Source organism: Amphiura filiformis, chromosome 14 (genome assembly GCF_039555335.1).
Source record: "Amphiura filiformis chromosome 14, Afil_fr2py, whole genome shotgun sequence".
Classification (NCBI taxonomy): Eukaryota; Metazoa; Echinodermata; class Ophiuroidea; order Amphilepidida; family Amphiuridae; genus Amphiura; species Amphiura filiformis.
Window position 1 is genome coordinate 38,224,497 of NC_092641.1, and position 18,620 is coordinate 38,243,116.

Consider the following 18,620-nt stretch of genomic DNA (forward strand, 5'->3'; position numbering starts at 1 on the left):
TTGTGCAAATGTACAAATAATAAAAAAGTGTTTTTTCCAAATGTTATAACTACAAATTTGGTGTTGTTTTAAAGAGGTTTTAAAAATTGTTGTCTGGCATGGGTATGTATGTTTTTATGTGGTTCACTGGTTGTACAACAGACTGTAGATAAAAATACAAAAAATGACATACTGAATACATAAATGTGAGTGTTGCTAGCATCGACTTTTAAAAAGATAAGCAAGTAATATTAGTGCAATTCTTGTGTTCCGTGCATGATAGTAAGATGGAGTTTTCTCATGTTTGTTACCATGCATGCTTAAATGGGTACTTTGTGATCCACAGCCTCATCCCCTGACTTACTCCAAAGACTTAATGTCAACAGCCCGAAATAACATCACAGTGGCCTATGGGGAGCTGTATACATATGACATCACAAAATACCCTTTTAAGGTCTCTAATTTTTATTTAAGTAGTGATTAAAAATTTTGAGTACCAGCTAAAAATTGCTTCCAATTGTTATTTTTTCTATTTTTAAGTTAACATCCTGTATAATAAATTTGTAAAATAAAATGAAGTTAAACAGTAGTTGGATTAGTAAGACAATCAATTTATAAAAATTTAATAATTTTAAATACAAATTTGTTGATTTCAAGAGAAGAGTGTGCTACATTTTGTATAATGTTGTTGATAATTTGTTAAGTTTGATTTTCAATTCATTAAATTCATGATAGTGCTACAAAGCTTTAAAGTTATAATTAAGTGTGTTTGGTCTTAGTACTAAAGTGTGTTTGGTCTTAGTACTATTTTAATTGTGTGATCATTGTGTTCTTATTAAATGGAATGTTCAAGAAAGTTCATCTGTGTTGGTATAAATCATGATTTTGATTTAAACTTTTGATCCAAAAGAAATAATTCCTACCTCGGAATATTCAGATGGTACTTCATCTTTAATCAGTGTTGATGAAGTAATGTGGCTATCTATTACTGATATCGTTTTTGATAAAGTACTGTGCTATCAACTGTGGATGCTAATGTTGATGAAGTAGTGTAGTTATCTACTGCTCATATTCTGTGTTATTTTTAAAAATGAAGCTGATATGAGGTAGTGTAGCTATCACTTAAGGGTACCAGTGTTGATGTATCATACATTTGTTGCTAATATCAGTATTGATGAAATGGTGTTCATTATACTGCTAATAACAGTGTTGAAGAAGTAGTATAGCTATCTACTGCTGTTATCAGTATTGATAAAGTACCACTAATATCAATAATTGATGAAGTAGTGTGCTATCTACTGCTAATATCAGTGTTGATGAAGTAGTGTGCTACCTACTGCTGATATCAGTGTTAATGAAGTAGTATAGCTATATACTGCTAATATATCATTATTGATGAAGTAGTATAGCTATCTACTGCTGATATCAGTGTTGATGAAGTAGTATAGCTATCCTCTGCTGATATCAGTGTTGATGAAGTAGTGTGCTATCTACTGCTGATATCAGTGTTGATGAAGTAGTATAGCTGTCTACTGCTGATATCAGTGTTGATGAAGTAGTGTGCTATCTACTGCTGATATCAGTGTTGATGAAGTAGTATAGCTATCTGCTGCTGATATCAGTGTTGATGAAGTAGTATAGCTATCTACTTCTGATATCAGTGTTGATGAAGGAGTGTGATATCTACTTCTGATATCAGTGTTGATGAAGTAGTATAGCTATCTACTGCTGATATAAGTGTTGATGAAGTAGTATAGCTATCCTCTGCTGATATCAGTGTTGATGAAGTAGTGTGCTATCTACTGCTGATATCAGTGTTGATGAAGTAGTATAGCTGTCTACTGCTGATATCAGTGTTGATGAAGTAGTGTGCTATCTACTGCTGATATCAGTGTTGATGAAGTAGTATAGCTATCTGCTGCTGATATCAGTGTTGATGAAGTAGTATAGCTATCTACTTCTGATATCAGTGTTGATGAAGTAGTGTGATATCTACTTCTGATATCAGTGTTGATGAAGTAGTATAGCTATCTACTGCTGATATCAGTGTTGATGAAGTAGTATAGCTATCCTCTGCTGATATCAGTGTTGATGAAGTAGTGTGCTATCTACTGCTGATGTCAGTGTTGATGAAGTAGTATAGCTATTTGCCGTACTGTGCAATATATTGGGGAAATCCTACATTCCACATGTCAATAATTGTCTTCAATGGCGTCAAAGCTGCCGCCAAAGAAGGAATAGTTTAAGGTCACTCAAATGTAGCAAATCCTTTATTCGATATAATGATTGCTTCGTAGCATCAAAAATAAACGATACATATCGACTATTTAGTAGAAGTAAGAACAGGACACAGCAATATACTGCATAACATTACTTTGTGCTGAACGGTTAGTAATTTTACAGATTTTCAAAATAGGTTGCCTTGTCAAAACTTGGAATTCACCATTTTTACGCAATCCTCTCTAACTTCTACTAGAAACGTCCAATTTTTAAAATCTGAAAAAGCTAAATATATGTAAAATTTAAAATGCAAAACAATATGACCAATTAAAATGCCGTTCATACCTAAAAAAATTCCATCTTTCTCGGTATAAATCATTCTGGGACACCCTGTAGTGTTCACTATACTGCTAATAGCAGTGTTGAAGAAGTAGTATAGATATCTACTGCTGTTATCAGCATTGATAAAGTAGTATAGCTATCTACCACCAATATCAATAATTGATGAAGTAGTGTGCTATCTACTGCTAATATCAGTGTTGATGAAGTGGTGTGATATCTACTGCTGATATCAGTGTTGATGAAGTAGTGATCTACTGCTGATATCAGTGTTGATGAAGTAGTATAACTATCTACTGCTGATATCAGTGTTGATGAAGTAGTGTGCTATCTACTGCTGATATCAGTGTTAATGAAATAGTATAGCTATATACTGCTGATATCATTATTGATGAAGTAGTATAGCTATCTACTGCTGATATCAGTGTTGATGAAGTAGTGTGCTATCTACTGCTGATATCAGTGTTGATGAAGTAGTATAGCTATATACTGCTGATATCATTATTGATGAAGTAGTATAGCTATCTACTGCTGATATCAGTGTTGATGAAGTAGTGTGCTATCTACTGCTGATATCAGTGTTGATGAAGTAGTATAGCTATCTACTGCTGATATGAGTGTTGATGAAGTAGTATAGCTATCCTCTGCTGATATCAGTGTTGATGAAGTAGTGTGCTATCTACTGCTGATATCAGTGTTGATGAAGTAGTGTGTTATCTACTGCTGATATCAGTGTTGATGAAGTAGTATAGCTATCTACTGCTGATATCAGTGTTGATGAAGTAGTATAGCTATCCACTGCTGATATCAGTGTTGATGAAGCAGTGTGCTATCTACTGCTGATATCAGTATTGATGAAGCAGTATAGCTATCTACTGCTGATATCAGTGTTGATGAAGTAGTGTGCTATCTACTGCTGATATCAGTGTTGAAGTAGTATAGCTAACTACTACTGATATCAGTATTGATGAAGTATTATAGCTATCCTCTGCTGATATCAGTGTTGATGAAGCAGTGTGCTATCTACTGCTGATATCAGTGTTGATGAATTGTGTTATCTACTGCTGATATCAATGTTGATGAAGTAGTGATCTACTGCTGATATCAGTGTTGATGAAGTAGTATAACTATCTACTGCTGATATCAGTGTTGATGAAGTAGTGTGCTATCTACTGCTGATATCAGTGTTAATGAAATAGTATAGCTATATACTGCTGATATCATTATTGATGAAGTAGTATAGCTATCTACTGCTGATATCAGTGTTGATGAAGTAGTGTGCTATCTACTGCTGATATCAGTGTTGATGAAGTAGTATAGCTATATACTGCTGATATCATTATTGATGAAGTAGTATAGCTATCTACTGCTGATATCAGTGTTGATGAAGTAGTGTGCTATCTACTGCTGATATCAGTGTTGATGAAGTAGTATAGCTATCTACTGCTGATATGAGTGTTGATGAAGTAGTATAGCTATCCTCTGCTGATATCAGTGTTGATGAAGTAGTGTGCTATCTACTGCTGATATCAGTGTTGATGAAGTAGTGTGTTATCTACTGCTGATATCAGTGTTGATGAAGTAGTATAGCTATCTACTGCTGATATCAGTGTTGATGAAGTAGTATAGCTATCCACTGCTGATATCAGTGTTGACGAAGCAGTGTGCTATCTACTGCTGATATCAGTATTGATGAAGCAGTATAGCTATCTACTGCTGATATCAGTGTTGATGAAGTAGTGTGCTATCTACTGCTGATATCAGTGTTGAAGTAGTATAGCTAACTACTACTGATATCAGTATTGATGAAGTATTATAGCTATCCTCTGCTGATATCAGTGTTGATGAAGCAGTGTGCTATCTACTGCTGATATCAGTGTTGATGAAGTAGTATAGCTATCTACTGCTGATATCAGTATTGATGAATTGTTCTATCTACTGCTAATATCAGTATTGATGAAGTAGTGTGCTTTCTACTGCTGATATCGGTATTGATGAATTGTGTTATCTACTGCTGATATCAATGTTGATGAAGTAGTATACCTATCTACTGCTAAGGCCAAAAAAAAATGGTGTTTGTTTGCCCAGACACGACCGACCCAAAAAACAAAAAACATCATACACTTTTTTTTTTTTTAATTTTTTTTTTTACAATGATATAAAAAATAAAGAAAAGGATGTTTTTTCCTATAAATATGCAAAAATCAGCCAAATGACACTTACAATTAATATTCCAGGCAATCACAGCTTTCATTCTTCAGCCCTCCCCAACAATATTTTACCATCAATCAACATCAATATAGAGAACCAAGGATGTCAAGTATGGTCTGGGATTTTGTATTACAGACTTCCAGCCCGTCACCCTTGCAACAAACATGCATTTATACTGAATTTATGCTGACTCTTTTGCCGAGGAGATTAAACTTTATATGATAAGGTTGAAACACATTCAAGTTTACACTAATTAGATACACACAAGTATAAAATGTAAGCTGAATGTTGTATACACTAATAGGCCTACGACTGGGTCATTAAAGGTGTCCCCGACGTAAAACTGCGGTGTTCCAAGTTCGGGGCTTTCATCAATTACTTGTTAGTGTGCTATACAGAATTGTACACAACCGTGAATTTCAATACACGATCATGAATTGATTGAACAAATTAAATCTCCCGGATTGGTATATCTGTGGTTCCGTCAATAGAGGGCCAAATACAGTAAACGCTTCTCGGATTGGTGTATATATTTTCTCTTACCCCATTTGCTGCAACACGTGTAGGCCTACAGATCCAAAAAAAAAAAAAAAAAAAGGAAATCGACCTACCGACCCACTCCTTTGTACCCCATGTCTGGGCAAACAAACACTTTTTTTTGGCCTAATATCAGTATTGATGAAGTAGTGTGCTACCTACTGCTGATATCAGTGTTGATGAAGTAGTGTGATATCTACTGCTGATATCAGTATTGATGAATTGTGTTATCTACTGCTGATATCAGTATTGATGAATCAGTGTGCTTCTTAACTGCTGATATCAGTATTGATGAAGTAGTATAGACCACCTGACATGTGACGATATTGCCCGGCAGTATTCGCGCGAATTATTTTCCATTGTTCTTTGCCCTGCAGTGTGTGTACGCATCGTAGTTTGCTCAGGGCATGTGCATTTTAAATCACCCACCACATTTCATATAGTACAAGAAAGCCATTGAACGGTGTAGTGGTTAGTTCAAGAATGGACCGGCTCCTCGGCTTGATAAACAATGATGTCAACTGGTCTATAGCTATCTACTTCTGATATCAGTATTGATGAGGTAGTATAGCTATCTACTGCTGATATCAGTATTGATGAAGTTGTGTGCTAGTATCTACTGCTGATATCAGTATTTACGAAGTAGTGTGCTATCTACTACTGATACCAGTATTGATGGAGTAGTATATGCATATCTATCTACTGCTGATATCAGTGTTGATGAAGTAGTATAGCTATCTACTGCTAATATCAGTGTTACTGAAGTAGTATGCTATCTACTGCTGATAATGGTATTGATGAAGTAGTATATCTATCTACTTCTGATATAAGTGTTGATGAAGTAGTGTAGCTATCTACTGCTGATATGAATGTTGACGAAGTACTGCTGATATTAGTGTTGATGAAGTTGTATATCTAGTGTCAGTGTTGGTGAAGTAATATAGCTATCAACTGTTGATATCAGTGTTGATATGATGAAGTAATATAGCTATCAACTGTTGATATCAGTGTTGATATGATGAAGTAATATAGCTATCAACTGCTGATATCAGTGTTGATGAAGTAGTGTGCTATCAACTGCTGATATCAGTGTTGATGAAGTAGTATAGCTATCTACTGCTGATATCAGTGTTAATGAAGTAGTATAGCTATCTACTACTGATATCAGTGTTGATGAAGTAGTATAGCTTTCTACTGCTGATATCAGTGTTGATGAAATAGTGTGCTATCAACTGCTGATATCAGTGTTGATGAAGTAGTATAGCTATCTACTGCTGCTATCAGTGTTGATAAAGTAGTATAGCTATCTACTGCTGATATCAGTGTTGATGAAGTAGTATAGCTATCTATACTGCCGATATCAGTATTGATAAAGTAGTATAGCTATCTACTGCTGATATCAGTGTTGATGAAGTAGTATAGCTATCTACTGCTGATGTCAGTGTTGATGAAGTAGATTGCTATCTACAGCTAGCTGACATCTTTGTTGATGAAGTATAATGTAGTTATCTACTCAAAGCTGATGTGGCTCGAACCATTGACATCGGTGTTGATAACGTAATTATATCAGGTGGACAGGATAGTGCACTATGTAACTGACAACTGCTGACATGTGCATGGTTGGTTGAATTTGGGATATCTGTAATTTGCTGTATAAATATATGATTGTCAAATGAGCAAGTGCGTATCGTTTGGTGATGAAAAGGTTTACTGCTGTGTAGATGGAGCCAAAGATTAAAAAGACCATTCAAGTAATAACTTTGAAAAAAATGGGGAACTCGAATGCATAAAACTTTCATGGCGCACGTCTCAGATACCTGAACATTAGTAGAAAAGTAACAATGAGAAAAACATATAAAAGGAAGAAGACACAATAGCGACCATGTTACAAATATGAAATCTCTCCTCTCATGGGGATAAGTGGTGGTGGCCTGTAGGCTACTGTTTTCTCTATTATACTACATGTATATTCTTCATTTGTTCTCACATACAAAGGATATTTTGAACTAGAATGACACACTTTCTCAATTTTCATAACCTGAATGGCTTTTACATGGATTAAAATGATGGCGAGGTATGAAGAGAAAAAAATAGTTTGTAAACTAAAACCTGTTTGTATTTTGCAAATTGCGCGCACAAAAAAACGAGAAACTACAAAGGAGCAGAAATGAAATGGGAGCAATCCAAACCATGATTTATACTCAGTAGCTTAGCGACAAGCGACTGAATTTTAACCAATCTAACCGAACTGTCCAAGAACAGCAAAAAAGCGCTATTCCTCATTGTATTGAAAACTTCGGTCGAAGTTTTGCCACAAGTTTAAAAAATAACGGTTAATTCATGAAAAAGAAGAAGTGAAATTTAGCAAAACGCGACGAGGTTTATTTGCCCGTAAGAGAGCTCTATTGTTCCGCTATTGTATCCACTATTGTATTCTATTCATAAAAGCTACTGCAAGAATCGCGGCAATCCCTGATATTGCTGATGTCTACCGCCGGCGTTTCGCATTTATTAACAATCAAAATTATCCCATACTCTTACATTTATAGTCTTATTCTCACCTTTTATATAATATTCAGAAATTGCAATTCGGAAAACTACTAACTTTTCAAGTGAAAATATATATTCCATCGAAAATATATCAGACTTAATTGTTTACATAGAAATCTATTATACCCAACCCATAAGTGCCCAATGCACCCAAATATCCCCGCAAATATCTCATACACGATTTTATTCATTCATTTTGGGCTTTAAACACTCAGAAGTCGTCCAAAATGGCAGTATCATCAGCATGATCAAACCCTCTATGACTTGTTCACAAGTTGATGCTTTACAAATTACCCTCACTTGACCAAACACGCATAATACATGATCGAAACACCCAGCAGAGTTTTACATAAGATTATGTGGCTTGTCTTAACGATTCAAAAGATGCCACTTTCTTACCCACTGACACTAGCTAATTTGCATGGCAGAAATCTATAGTGCGGACACTCTTCAGTCGCAAACCAACAAAATTCGTGCTATTTTGGCGTTCTTGCAAAAGAAGTCTCGTGAATCGAGTGCCCTCTCAACAATATCCCTAGATGTTTGCCAATAATGACACACTCTAGAAACGCCAACATAAATCACCCAACAGCTTCATTTTAAGAATTATTTCAGTATCCAAATCAATAGGAACAGAAAGAGTATGGTCTACACATTCCAGGAAAATGTTTTATTTGTTTCTTTCGCCATTCTATATTTCCCTAAAATTATCACATTTTTTTCCCAAAATCCTATGTAAATGATTCTCCACGCTACGCAGAAATTATGTGCGATAAATCATACAAATTTGCCACAATTTTACATCACTTTAGACAGTATTGCAATATCTTGATGATTTTTAGGCATTTTGAACGGCAACTTGAGTATTTTCAGAAATCATATATCGCGCCAAGGGGATGACACTCTTATTCACGCATTCATTTACAACGCAAACTTGTATCGAATCCCGGTGGTTTGCGACCAATGAAATGTCCGCACCCCTGGATTTATTAATCCCTGGTATGAATTATGTATTAGATTTGTCAAGGCAATAACCACGATCCGTTTTGTAATAATATAAAAGCACTTGCAATAGAATCCCGCTGAGCTCAATGAACTGCGCACTGAAACCGATGGAGAAGTGCCCCATAAAGAAGCTATCCCATTGACCTCTATTAACAGGTCAGTGAGCTCTCCATACACAATTGAACAAGTACAATAGGACAAGGCCAGCACCTATTACCTGCTTAGTAACATGTTATTTTGAAGTCTTGAAGATTAGTAATCGTCTGTGCATATGAACTGCGCATTGATGCAAAATATTAGTTCTATAAAATATAAAATTACAAATACTGGTAATCTGGTATTATGATATACAAAACGACTAATAAAATCATGTCATCATGGCGTCATGTCAAAGATTCATTATATCCCGTATGTTTGTCTAAATTCATATATATATTTGAAAACAATTTCTACACCAATTTAATATGTACTCAGGTGGAACCTTGCTTTTTTAATTTTCATTTCTTTTTATGTAACAAATTCAGGTTTTTCCATTACGCGGGGCCGCCGGGCAATACAAATTTAATGCTAACATTGAATGAACGCAGAATCAAGAATGGGCGTTTCTAGTACATACAGCGTCTGACTCTACCTGAGGACCTAGCCTAAGTCCCATGGGCTCCAAGAGTGGCTCTCCATACACACATGAACAAATACAATGACGGGTGGCCATTGCTCTCCATACACAAATGATCAAATACAATGGCGAGTCCGACTGCCATGCAAATGAGCCAAATGAGCAGACCCTCTCAAGGGTCTGCTCTGTGATACCACACTGATCATACTGATCTTTATGTTATTACAGCGAGGCCCGCATACAATGTTCAACACAAAGTGAACGATGTTATAACTTGGAGGGCTAACAAACCAACACCGCCAAATTCGACTGACGTGTGTACAACGTGGGATGCTGTGAGGAAATTGAATACTCGTTGTCTGACCATGCATGTGTGTTTATGGTTCGGATAGCGGTTACTTAGCAACTCTCGTTCCGCCTTGGGTTTATTGAATACACTCTATAAAGTCATCAATATGTCGTTTCCAGTCCTTGGCTGAAGTATTGGGTTCAGCTATTAATTTTTTTAAATAATTCTGTTACCCCATAGCATTAAAAACCTACCCTCGTTTCAAGTTTTCTGTTTCGGGAGCTCTATTGTTCAGAAACGAAAACGCAAGGGATTAAGTAGGATGGTGTGTAAGTTGACTTCATTGTTACGTTTGGGGCATCATGCTTCTCATTTGAAGAGGTAATAATAGGTGCTGTCAATCACAATTATGTCTGTCAATAAAGGTTGGATAAGTCAATTATATGCAACTCTGGCGTCTCAAGTGGGCAATCTTACTCACTCTTACTTACATCAGGTCCGAACGCAAATTATGTGGCATTATGGTCCATTACTATGACATTTAAAAAAAGGACCCCTGCCTCTTCTCCTCTCGCTTTCTTCTCTTTCTAGTCTGTCTGTCTTTCCCCCTCCCCAACTCTCACCTGTGCCATCTTTTGAATTATGTGGATATCTGAATTATATTGGATGTTGTATTTCCTTTACCCTTCTCCCCCTCTCACTGTTTTAGCAGTAGGCCTATGATCAACGTGGAAAAATCAAAATAAACGGAATAAACTCCTCCCTGCTTTGCTCGCCCCCTCTTCTCTCGATATCCTCTCCTCTCCTCTCCTCTCCTCTCCTCACCTCTCCTCTCCTCTCCTCTCCTCCCTCTCCTCCCCTCCCCTCCTCTCCCCTCCACCAGATCATCTCCTCGATTCATCATTCCCACTCTCTCAAATAATAATACATTTAAAATAGATTTGAGTCTGGCAATTTTGCCTGAAGCAATTATCAGATTACCAATTCCAATGAAAGAAATCCTATTAGTTTCACTTCAACGCACTTCTCTAGTGTTGCATATTACCAAGTTTTAAGGTGTATTTGGGACGAAAATAATTCCCCGTTTAATCGCTACATAATCATTATAACCGATTTTTGCCCGATTGCACGAACAAGTACGTAATTCTTGGCAACACTGATTACTATTGATTAATTTATTATTTCTACGTTGGGCAATTTTCACAATCTACTCCCGCTTACACCCAACGCAAGTCAATTGAAGCCGTACAATTTATCGCGAATTTACGACCGTAAAATTTAGACACTTCTTTTGTCTAGATTAGCATCAACCCTCTCATCTCACTTTTTTTCATGCCAGAAATTAACATAACTCCCGAAACCGAAACAGAAGTTATCTTCGTTCAACTTTTCTGTAGTCAACAAAAGACTAGAATAAAAGGATTGTTCACACGTACCATGCTAACACTTCAAAATAACAATGAGATCCGAAACCGAAACCGGAAACCGAAACCGAAACAGAAAAGATGAAAGGACCCCTAGTATTTTGATAATTGAAATAGCTGGATGCGGTATGCAGCTGACTGGGGTGGTTACGGGTCGTTAAAACCACTAGAACCACAAACCGCGAAATATGGATATCCAACTAGTTTGCCCGCAGGGCTACAAAGAACCGCTAACCGCGAAATATGGATATCCAACTAGTTTGCCCCGCAGGGCTACAAAGAACCGCTAACCACGAAATATGGCTTTCCAACTAGTTTGCCCCTCGGAGCTTCAAAAAACCACTCACCCCGAAATATGGATATCCAACCAGTTTGACCCTCAGGGCTACAAAGCACCATTAACCGCGAAATATGGATATCCAACTAGTTCACCTCGCATGGCTACAAAGAACCACTTAGCGCGCAATATTTTTTTACCTCAAAAATATATCTACCAAAAAAACGTTTCAAAACGTAAAAAGCGGCCAAAGTTTAAAAATCTTTCCTGTGTGGCTTTTCACCCTTTTTAAACTTGGTCCCATTTATGAAAGTTTTTAAAGACCCATACGAAGTCATCTATAGGCTACTTGTTGGTTTTCTTAGTTGTCAATGTTTATTTTGTAGAGCAAATGAATTAATGTTCGTGCGTAATTGAAGTTTTTTTCCGTATAGATGTTATAATGTATTTTGTAGCAAATACTCACTTTGTTAAATTCTTCATCGTCATGTGCGATTCTGCGCCTTATGTACAGATGTAGGGCCTATATGTAGCAGGTTGACACACAGTCAATTTACTAAGTATATATAATACTCTACTACTCTTTATGATCACAATACAATACAATACAATACAAAGAGCATTTGCGCCATTTCCATAAGGCTCAGAGCGCTTACAAAATACCTTAATACCTTAAGGGATCCAAAATGAGCGTTTATTGCGTTTCGACAGTATTTTTTGTGGGACATGAGAGCACCTCAGACCTATCGAATTGCATTCTGAATACGAAGCATTTCTTTCTGATATCAAATAATTTTCATTTTTTTAAAATCACAATATAATACAAATTTTATGACAAATTATAAAAATTTGATATTTTTAAAATTTTTGATATATAACAGTCCTCGAAGTGAATTATATAAATCTAATGATATATTCTTAAAGTGTATGTAGCAGGGAGGAAAAGCCGACGGTCAATTGAAAATTTTGACCTTTCATATTGAAGATATGGATTTTTTCCCAAAAAAGACCTAATTTTTTTTTGGTGTTTTGGGAAAAAATCCATATCTTCAATACGAAAGGTCAAAATTTTCAATTGATCGTCGGCTTTTCATCCCACCTACATACACTTTAAGTATAAATCATCAGATTTATAAAGTTTACTTCAAGTACTGTTAAATATCAAAAATATCAATTTTAATGATTTGCCATAAAAATGTATTAAATTGCGAATTTCAAAAATCAAAATTATTTGATATCAGAATGACATTCTTCGTATTCAGAATGCAATCGATATGTCTGATGTGCTCTAATGTCCCAAAATAAATACTGTCCAAACGTTCATACCCCAGCCCTTAATACTACAACTTAAAACTACATTTTGAAGGCGCATCTTAAAAATAATACAAATTACAATATCAATAAGAACATGTTATGGGAACAAATAAGTTTTAAGCGCTTTTTTGAATGCATTTGTTGATGAAGATTGTCTAATATAGACAGGTAGCTTATTCCACTCTTTCGATGCAAAAACTGTAAAAGTTCTATCACCAGCTAAGACTCTAGTCATGGGATAGTCAAGACGAAGATAATCATCGCAAGATCGGAGTTGTCTCTTTGGAACATACAATGATAAGCAATTTGACAAATATGTTGGTCCTTGGTTGTGAAGACATTTATATACAAGCAAAAGTAATTTGAAAATGATCCTTTGGCGTATTGGAAGCCAATGAAGTGATTTCAAAAGTGGACCCGCTGAGTGTTTTCGGTCGACTTCAAATACAAGACGTGCTGCCCAGTTTTGAAGACGTTGTAGACGAATAATATGAGTAGATGGTGATGAGGAGAGAAGGCCATTACAATAGTCAAGACGAGAAAGTATCAATGAACGTGTGGCATGATGATCACGCAATATAATAAAACATAAACCTTGAAATGTTTTTGATAATACATACGGTAGCCTACGTCATATTGCACCGCTTTCGAACAGTCTTAAACCTAGTACATTGTTGCATGTAAAAATTAGGACTCATTCTTCATGTTAATACTACTTTACTAAATGGGACCAAGTTTAAAAAAAAGGGTGAAAAGCCACACAGGAAAGATTTTTTAAACTTTGGCCGCTTTTTACGTTTTGAAACGTTTTTTGGTAGATATACTTAAACTGGAAAGAGTTGGAACTGGAGTAGGCCTACCTGCTGGTGTGGATCATATCAATACATAAGTCTTACTAATACTAGCTAGCACGACCTTCGTGCGAACTCGGTGTGTTATAGAGTTGAGTAAAGGAAAGAAAGGACACCTCCGGCGCTAACTTGACTATTTTAGTGTCCATAAGGCTGAGTTCACATAGAAGTATACGGTATACGGTATTCGCTATACGAAATACGCTCATTCGATCAGGCTGAGTTCATATAGGAGTATACTATGTGAACTCAGCCTGATCGAATGAGCGTATTTCGTATAGCGAACAGCGAGTATGTCAGTTTACCCATTTTCTTCGTCTTATCAATGCTTGTAACTTTACTTCTTGAGGTCACATTGCATTCAATGAGGTGTCATAATGTGCAGAATTAGATAGTGCATCAATTAAAAAAATGAATTTACCCACATATGGTTTAGGTTTTTAAAATTTGGACGGTATACGCTGCACTAAAATCGAACACGCGCGATTCCCACTATACTATACTAAACGCAGGTATACGGCATTTTCGAATAGCTCTTATGTGACCCGGTACTATGAAATTACCTTGCTCGATTTAGGCTATACGCGTGCACCTGCAAAACGTGCATCGTATACCCGAATAGTATACTTCTATGTGAACGCAGCCTTAGACATGGAAATTTCAAAATCAAACAGCATGACTAGCAGTGCCGCCGACAAGGGGGGGGGGTTAAGGGAATGCGTTATCCCGAGGTCCTAGGGGGCCCGTAAAAATTAAAAAGACATACCTTAATTGGCCAATAAAAGCAAAGAAAAGAGACCTCAGGGTCCGTAAAAAAGGGGCCCGTGTGTTCATTTTACCCCCGGGCCCGTAATGACTCTCGGCGCACTGATGACTAGTAACTGTTTTCGCCTAAAGATAAATATAAGGGGTCGTTGCCATTGACCACATTGATTTTGATTCTCGGGGAACACTCGTTACTGAAACATGAAAGGGATTTTTATACTATAGCATAATATAGAAATCTATATTACGCATCTTTACTGAAATCGTATATTAAGGTTTAAAAAGACGTTGGGACATGTTCATGATGTTAAAGAATTAACCAATTTTATATTGTAAGATCGGATATTGTGGATTTAATGGCTCTTTTATATTTCACAAAAACTTACCCAGCGACATCACAGGTATTATACCTACAACCCGTCATCTGCTACAGAACTTTCACAAAATGCTATTGATGGTTAAGGGGGTACTACACCCCTACCCAATTTTGTGCCTATTTTTGCATTTTTCTCACAAATTATAGCGCATTGGTGACAAGTAAGATATGTATATTATAGGGGCAAGGCCTACAACTACTGCACTGGAAATTTTATTTCAGCACAGACAACAGTTGAGGAGTTACAGTCAAAAATGAGGGAAACCCAATATTTGATCAATTAATCAATGACTACCCGGTACTTGCGTTGAATTGCTGAATTTCAGTGCAGCAGTCGTGGTCTTTGCCCCTATAATATACATATCTTACCTGTCACCAATGCGCTATAATTTTTGAGAAAAATGCAAAAATAGGCACAAAATAGGCCAGGGGTGTAGTATACCCCTTAAGAATTCGTTAAGCTTTAAACCCATCTAGGCTTTGTGTGGGAGATTAAGGTTATGGGTTTCAACTGGAATAGCCCATTTCTTGGTTTCTTGGTCAAACATCTTTATGTTATGTTATTCAATATTGAGCACTTTGACATTTAAAAATGTCAAAGTGCTCAATATTGGATATAGCTCTATGCTACATGTAGTAAGTTTGTAGGCTGTTATATGATCAATAATTGTGATCATTATTCCATTAATTTCCATAGAAAGTACATTCAAACGAATAGGATACGAACATTCAATATTGTTTTATAAATCTTTACATACCGGGATATAGGTCTAACAGTCATTTTAAATATAACGAATATTTTTGTGACTTTTACATGTTATAACCAGCATAATATTGAACATTTTAGATAACGACACTTCATCAATTACATCACCAGTAAATAACAACACCCGGAAGCAACACTACTTTATCAATACCAATATCAGCAGTAGCCCATTAGCAGCATGTAGCTTCATTTTTGTCACAACCCATTTGCATCCTTTTGACGATATATCAATTGGATGTGATAAATTTCGTTTAGTTTAGTGAAAATCACTCTTTGTAAAGAGTGAAAATATTTCACTCTCAAAAGAGTGCTTTCTCACTCTTAAAAAAACTGAAACCCACTCTCAAAAAAGTGGTAATTCACTCTTAATTGAGTGAAAACTAATCAATCTTTTTAGAGTGAATTATATTACTCTCTTGTCACTCGAATAGGAGCCAATTTTACTCGATAAGAGTGAAAATCAGTTCACTCTTGACAGGGAGTGAAAATTTCACTCTTTTACATTTAGAGAGTATTATGATTATAAAAGCAATCACATCTCCCACCATTTACTCCCGCATTTGCTTAACTTTTATAAACAGAAATTCTGATTTTGTACGATTTTTTCACCGTGATTTTGATACCTTGCGCTAATCATTTACATCAATCTGATACCTACTCCGGCAGAGTCCCTATTTTTGATGGGCTCCCAAACAAATTCCAGATCCCCTCTTTCTGTTTTCCATTTTTCGTCGAGGTCTGACATTTGATATATTTCTAAGAAAATGCGAATATATGAATAAACTATAAATCTTTTAAGACTCTATGAAAGCATGGTAAGATTATTATCTCGTTCATTATCTCGTTTATATATATAAAGTTCAACTTATTTATCGGATTTATGACCAGCTCAGCTCAACCAGGATAGATTATCAATGGTACGTGCTTTTGTATGCTATGATATTGTTCATGATCACTATTTTGTATATATTAAGAGAAAAAGTACAGAACTGTTTGATAAAATATTCAAATAATAATTATTATTTAATTGATTCAAAATTATGAAAATAACTTATAAATGACATATTAATCAGTAACTGTTTATAATTTATAAACTGCCCTAGATTTAAATAAATGCATTGTTATTTGTTTAAATATACGAACAATATCACAGCATATAATAACTTAATTGAATGCAAGCTGTTTCAGATTAAGATTCTAAATCGAAAGATTCTATGCCTTTAGGATTTACGGATACATAAATTATGTAGGGTAATAGGACTATACCTACATTCACCAACTCGCATAATTTTCCTTAATATTTTAGATCTCTTATATAATAAGGAAAGAGGGGGATAGAAAGAGAGACAGATGAGAGAACAGAGAGCAGGGTGTGAGAGCTCTCGCCCAACCGTAATTGCGGGGACATGCGTAGTGCTTTTCACTGTAAAGTAGGGACATATTTACAAAGTAGGATATTGCGAAGCCCAACAATATTATAGGCCTATGTCAGAAAAGTGAGAAACACCTGTTTTACAGTTACAGAGTGGAGACTATAGGTAGGGGTCCCCACGTAGGCCTATCTTGTCCTTTTACGTCCATAGAGAGATGTTGCCGTGAGAGGGGGGTTTGGTGATAGGGGAGTTAAAAAAAAGTGGGGACAATCCAAAATGGACACAGAAGGTAGGTGAAAGGTACTAATCCGCATTATTAAATGTGAGAGTATTTGGTCTCTCAACTTCTTAAGCATTATCATGGTGAGAGAGGGGTACATGTCAACCATGCAGGCTCCAAGCATCTGTAACTTACGCAAGCTCCTTGTAGGCCTATTACAAGCTTATATAGTGCACCCTCGGTTTCCTGATCATCTTTTTGTTCGGATTTGTTTGTTTATTCACTCTAAAATCCCCCCAGATTTTTCCAGGGTGGGCGAGTCGCTCCCTCTTCTCTCTACCCCCTCTCTCTCATCATGTAATAATAGGTTACATGCACTCCTTGGTATAAATTTTACAATTCGGCCAAAGGCCAGGCGAAAAACCTAATAGCGAAAAGCACTTTTATGAGCTAGGATTTCACTTTGTCACTACGATACTCCAATATTAATTCAATATAAAAATATCGGGTTATTCGTTCTGATCCGACAAATTCTTGCTATAGCTTTGTAAATGTCAATGTTCATTGCTTACTACTCTGAACAGGATTACAAACCCGGGCCCCAACTCAACACAAAAGTTGACAACCATAGGCCTAAGAGTTACCAAATTGTGCAGAAAAGGGGTAATTTTTTTACCAGTAGCAAGGACCCCGAAATTAGCAAAATAGGGGGTATTTAAGTTGGACTGTCCGTGAAATCTGACAGTGAAATCAGCAAAATAGGGGTATTTATTTGCACTGTCCGTGAAATTTGCATAAAAGGGGTACTTGAGAAAATCCAGAACTTTTATGTCAATATTTAGTGTAGTTGATAAGGGGTGTTTGAAATTCTAATTATTTTAAAGGGGTGTTACAAATTCTAGTCATTGAAAACCACAAAAAGGGATCGTTTTTGGCCAAATTTTGCCCTCGATTTTGCATGAAAAAGGGGGGTAAATTTGATGAAAAATCATTGCAAAGAGGGCCTTTCAAAGATTTGGTAATTCTCATGGTTGTCAACTTTTGTTTTGAGTTGGGGCCGGGTTTACAAATTGATGGTAAGAAATGAAAGGACGGTTTTGTATGCCTATATTGGATACTTTTTGCAGGGACATCGAAAGTATGGAAAGTCTACATTAGTGTCATATTTGCAAAAACGTACACGCTGATTTTGTATAATATAGTTTATAATAGGCCCTACTGTGGCGTTCCTGTTGTATCAACTCTCAGTCTTTTTCACTCCTGCTATGCTATGGTTAATCTGTCAATCAATTTTCTCTTAGCGAAATAATTTCGTGCCACGTGTTCTTATTATGGCGCATTGCAAAACACGATTTATCTCAAGATTTTGTATTCATAATTTTGCAGCTGAGATAATTGAATACCTGACTCGGCAGACAAAATCGACCCGTCCTACTCTACTACTCTATTTTAAGCACGCTGAGTTTGTTTGATTTCCTTTATGAGGTGACCCAGATATATGTGTGGTT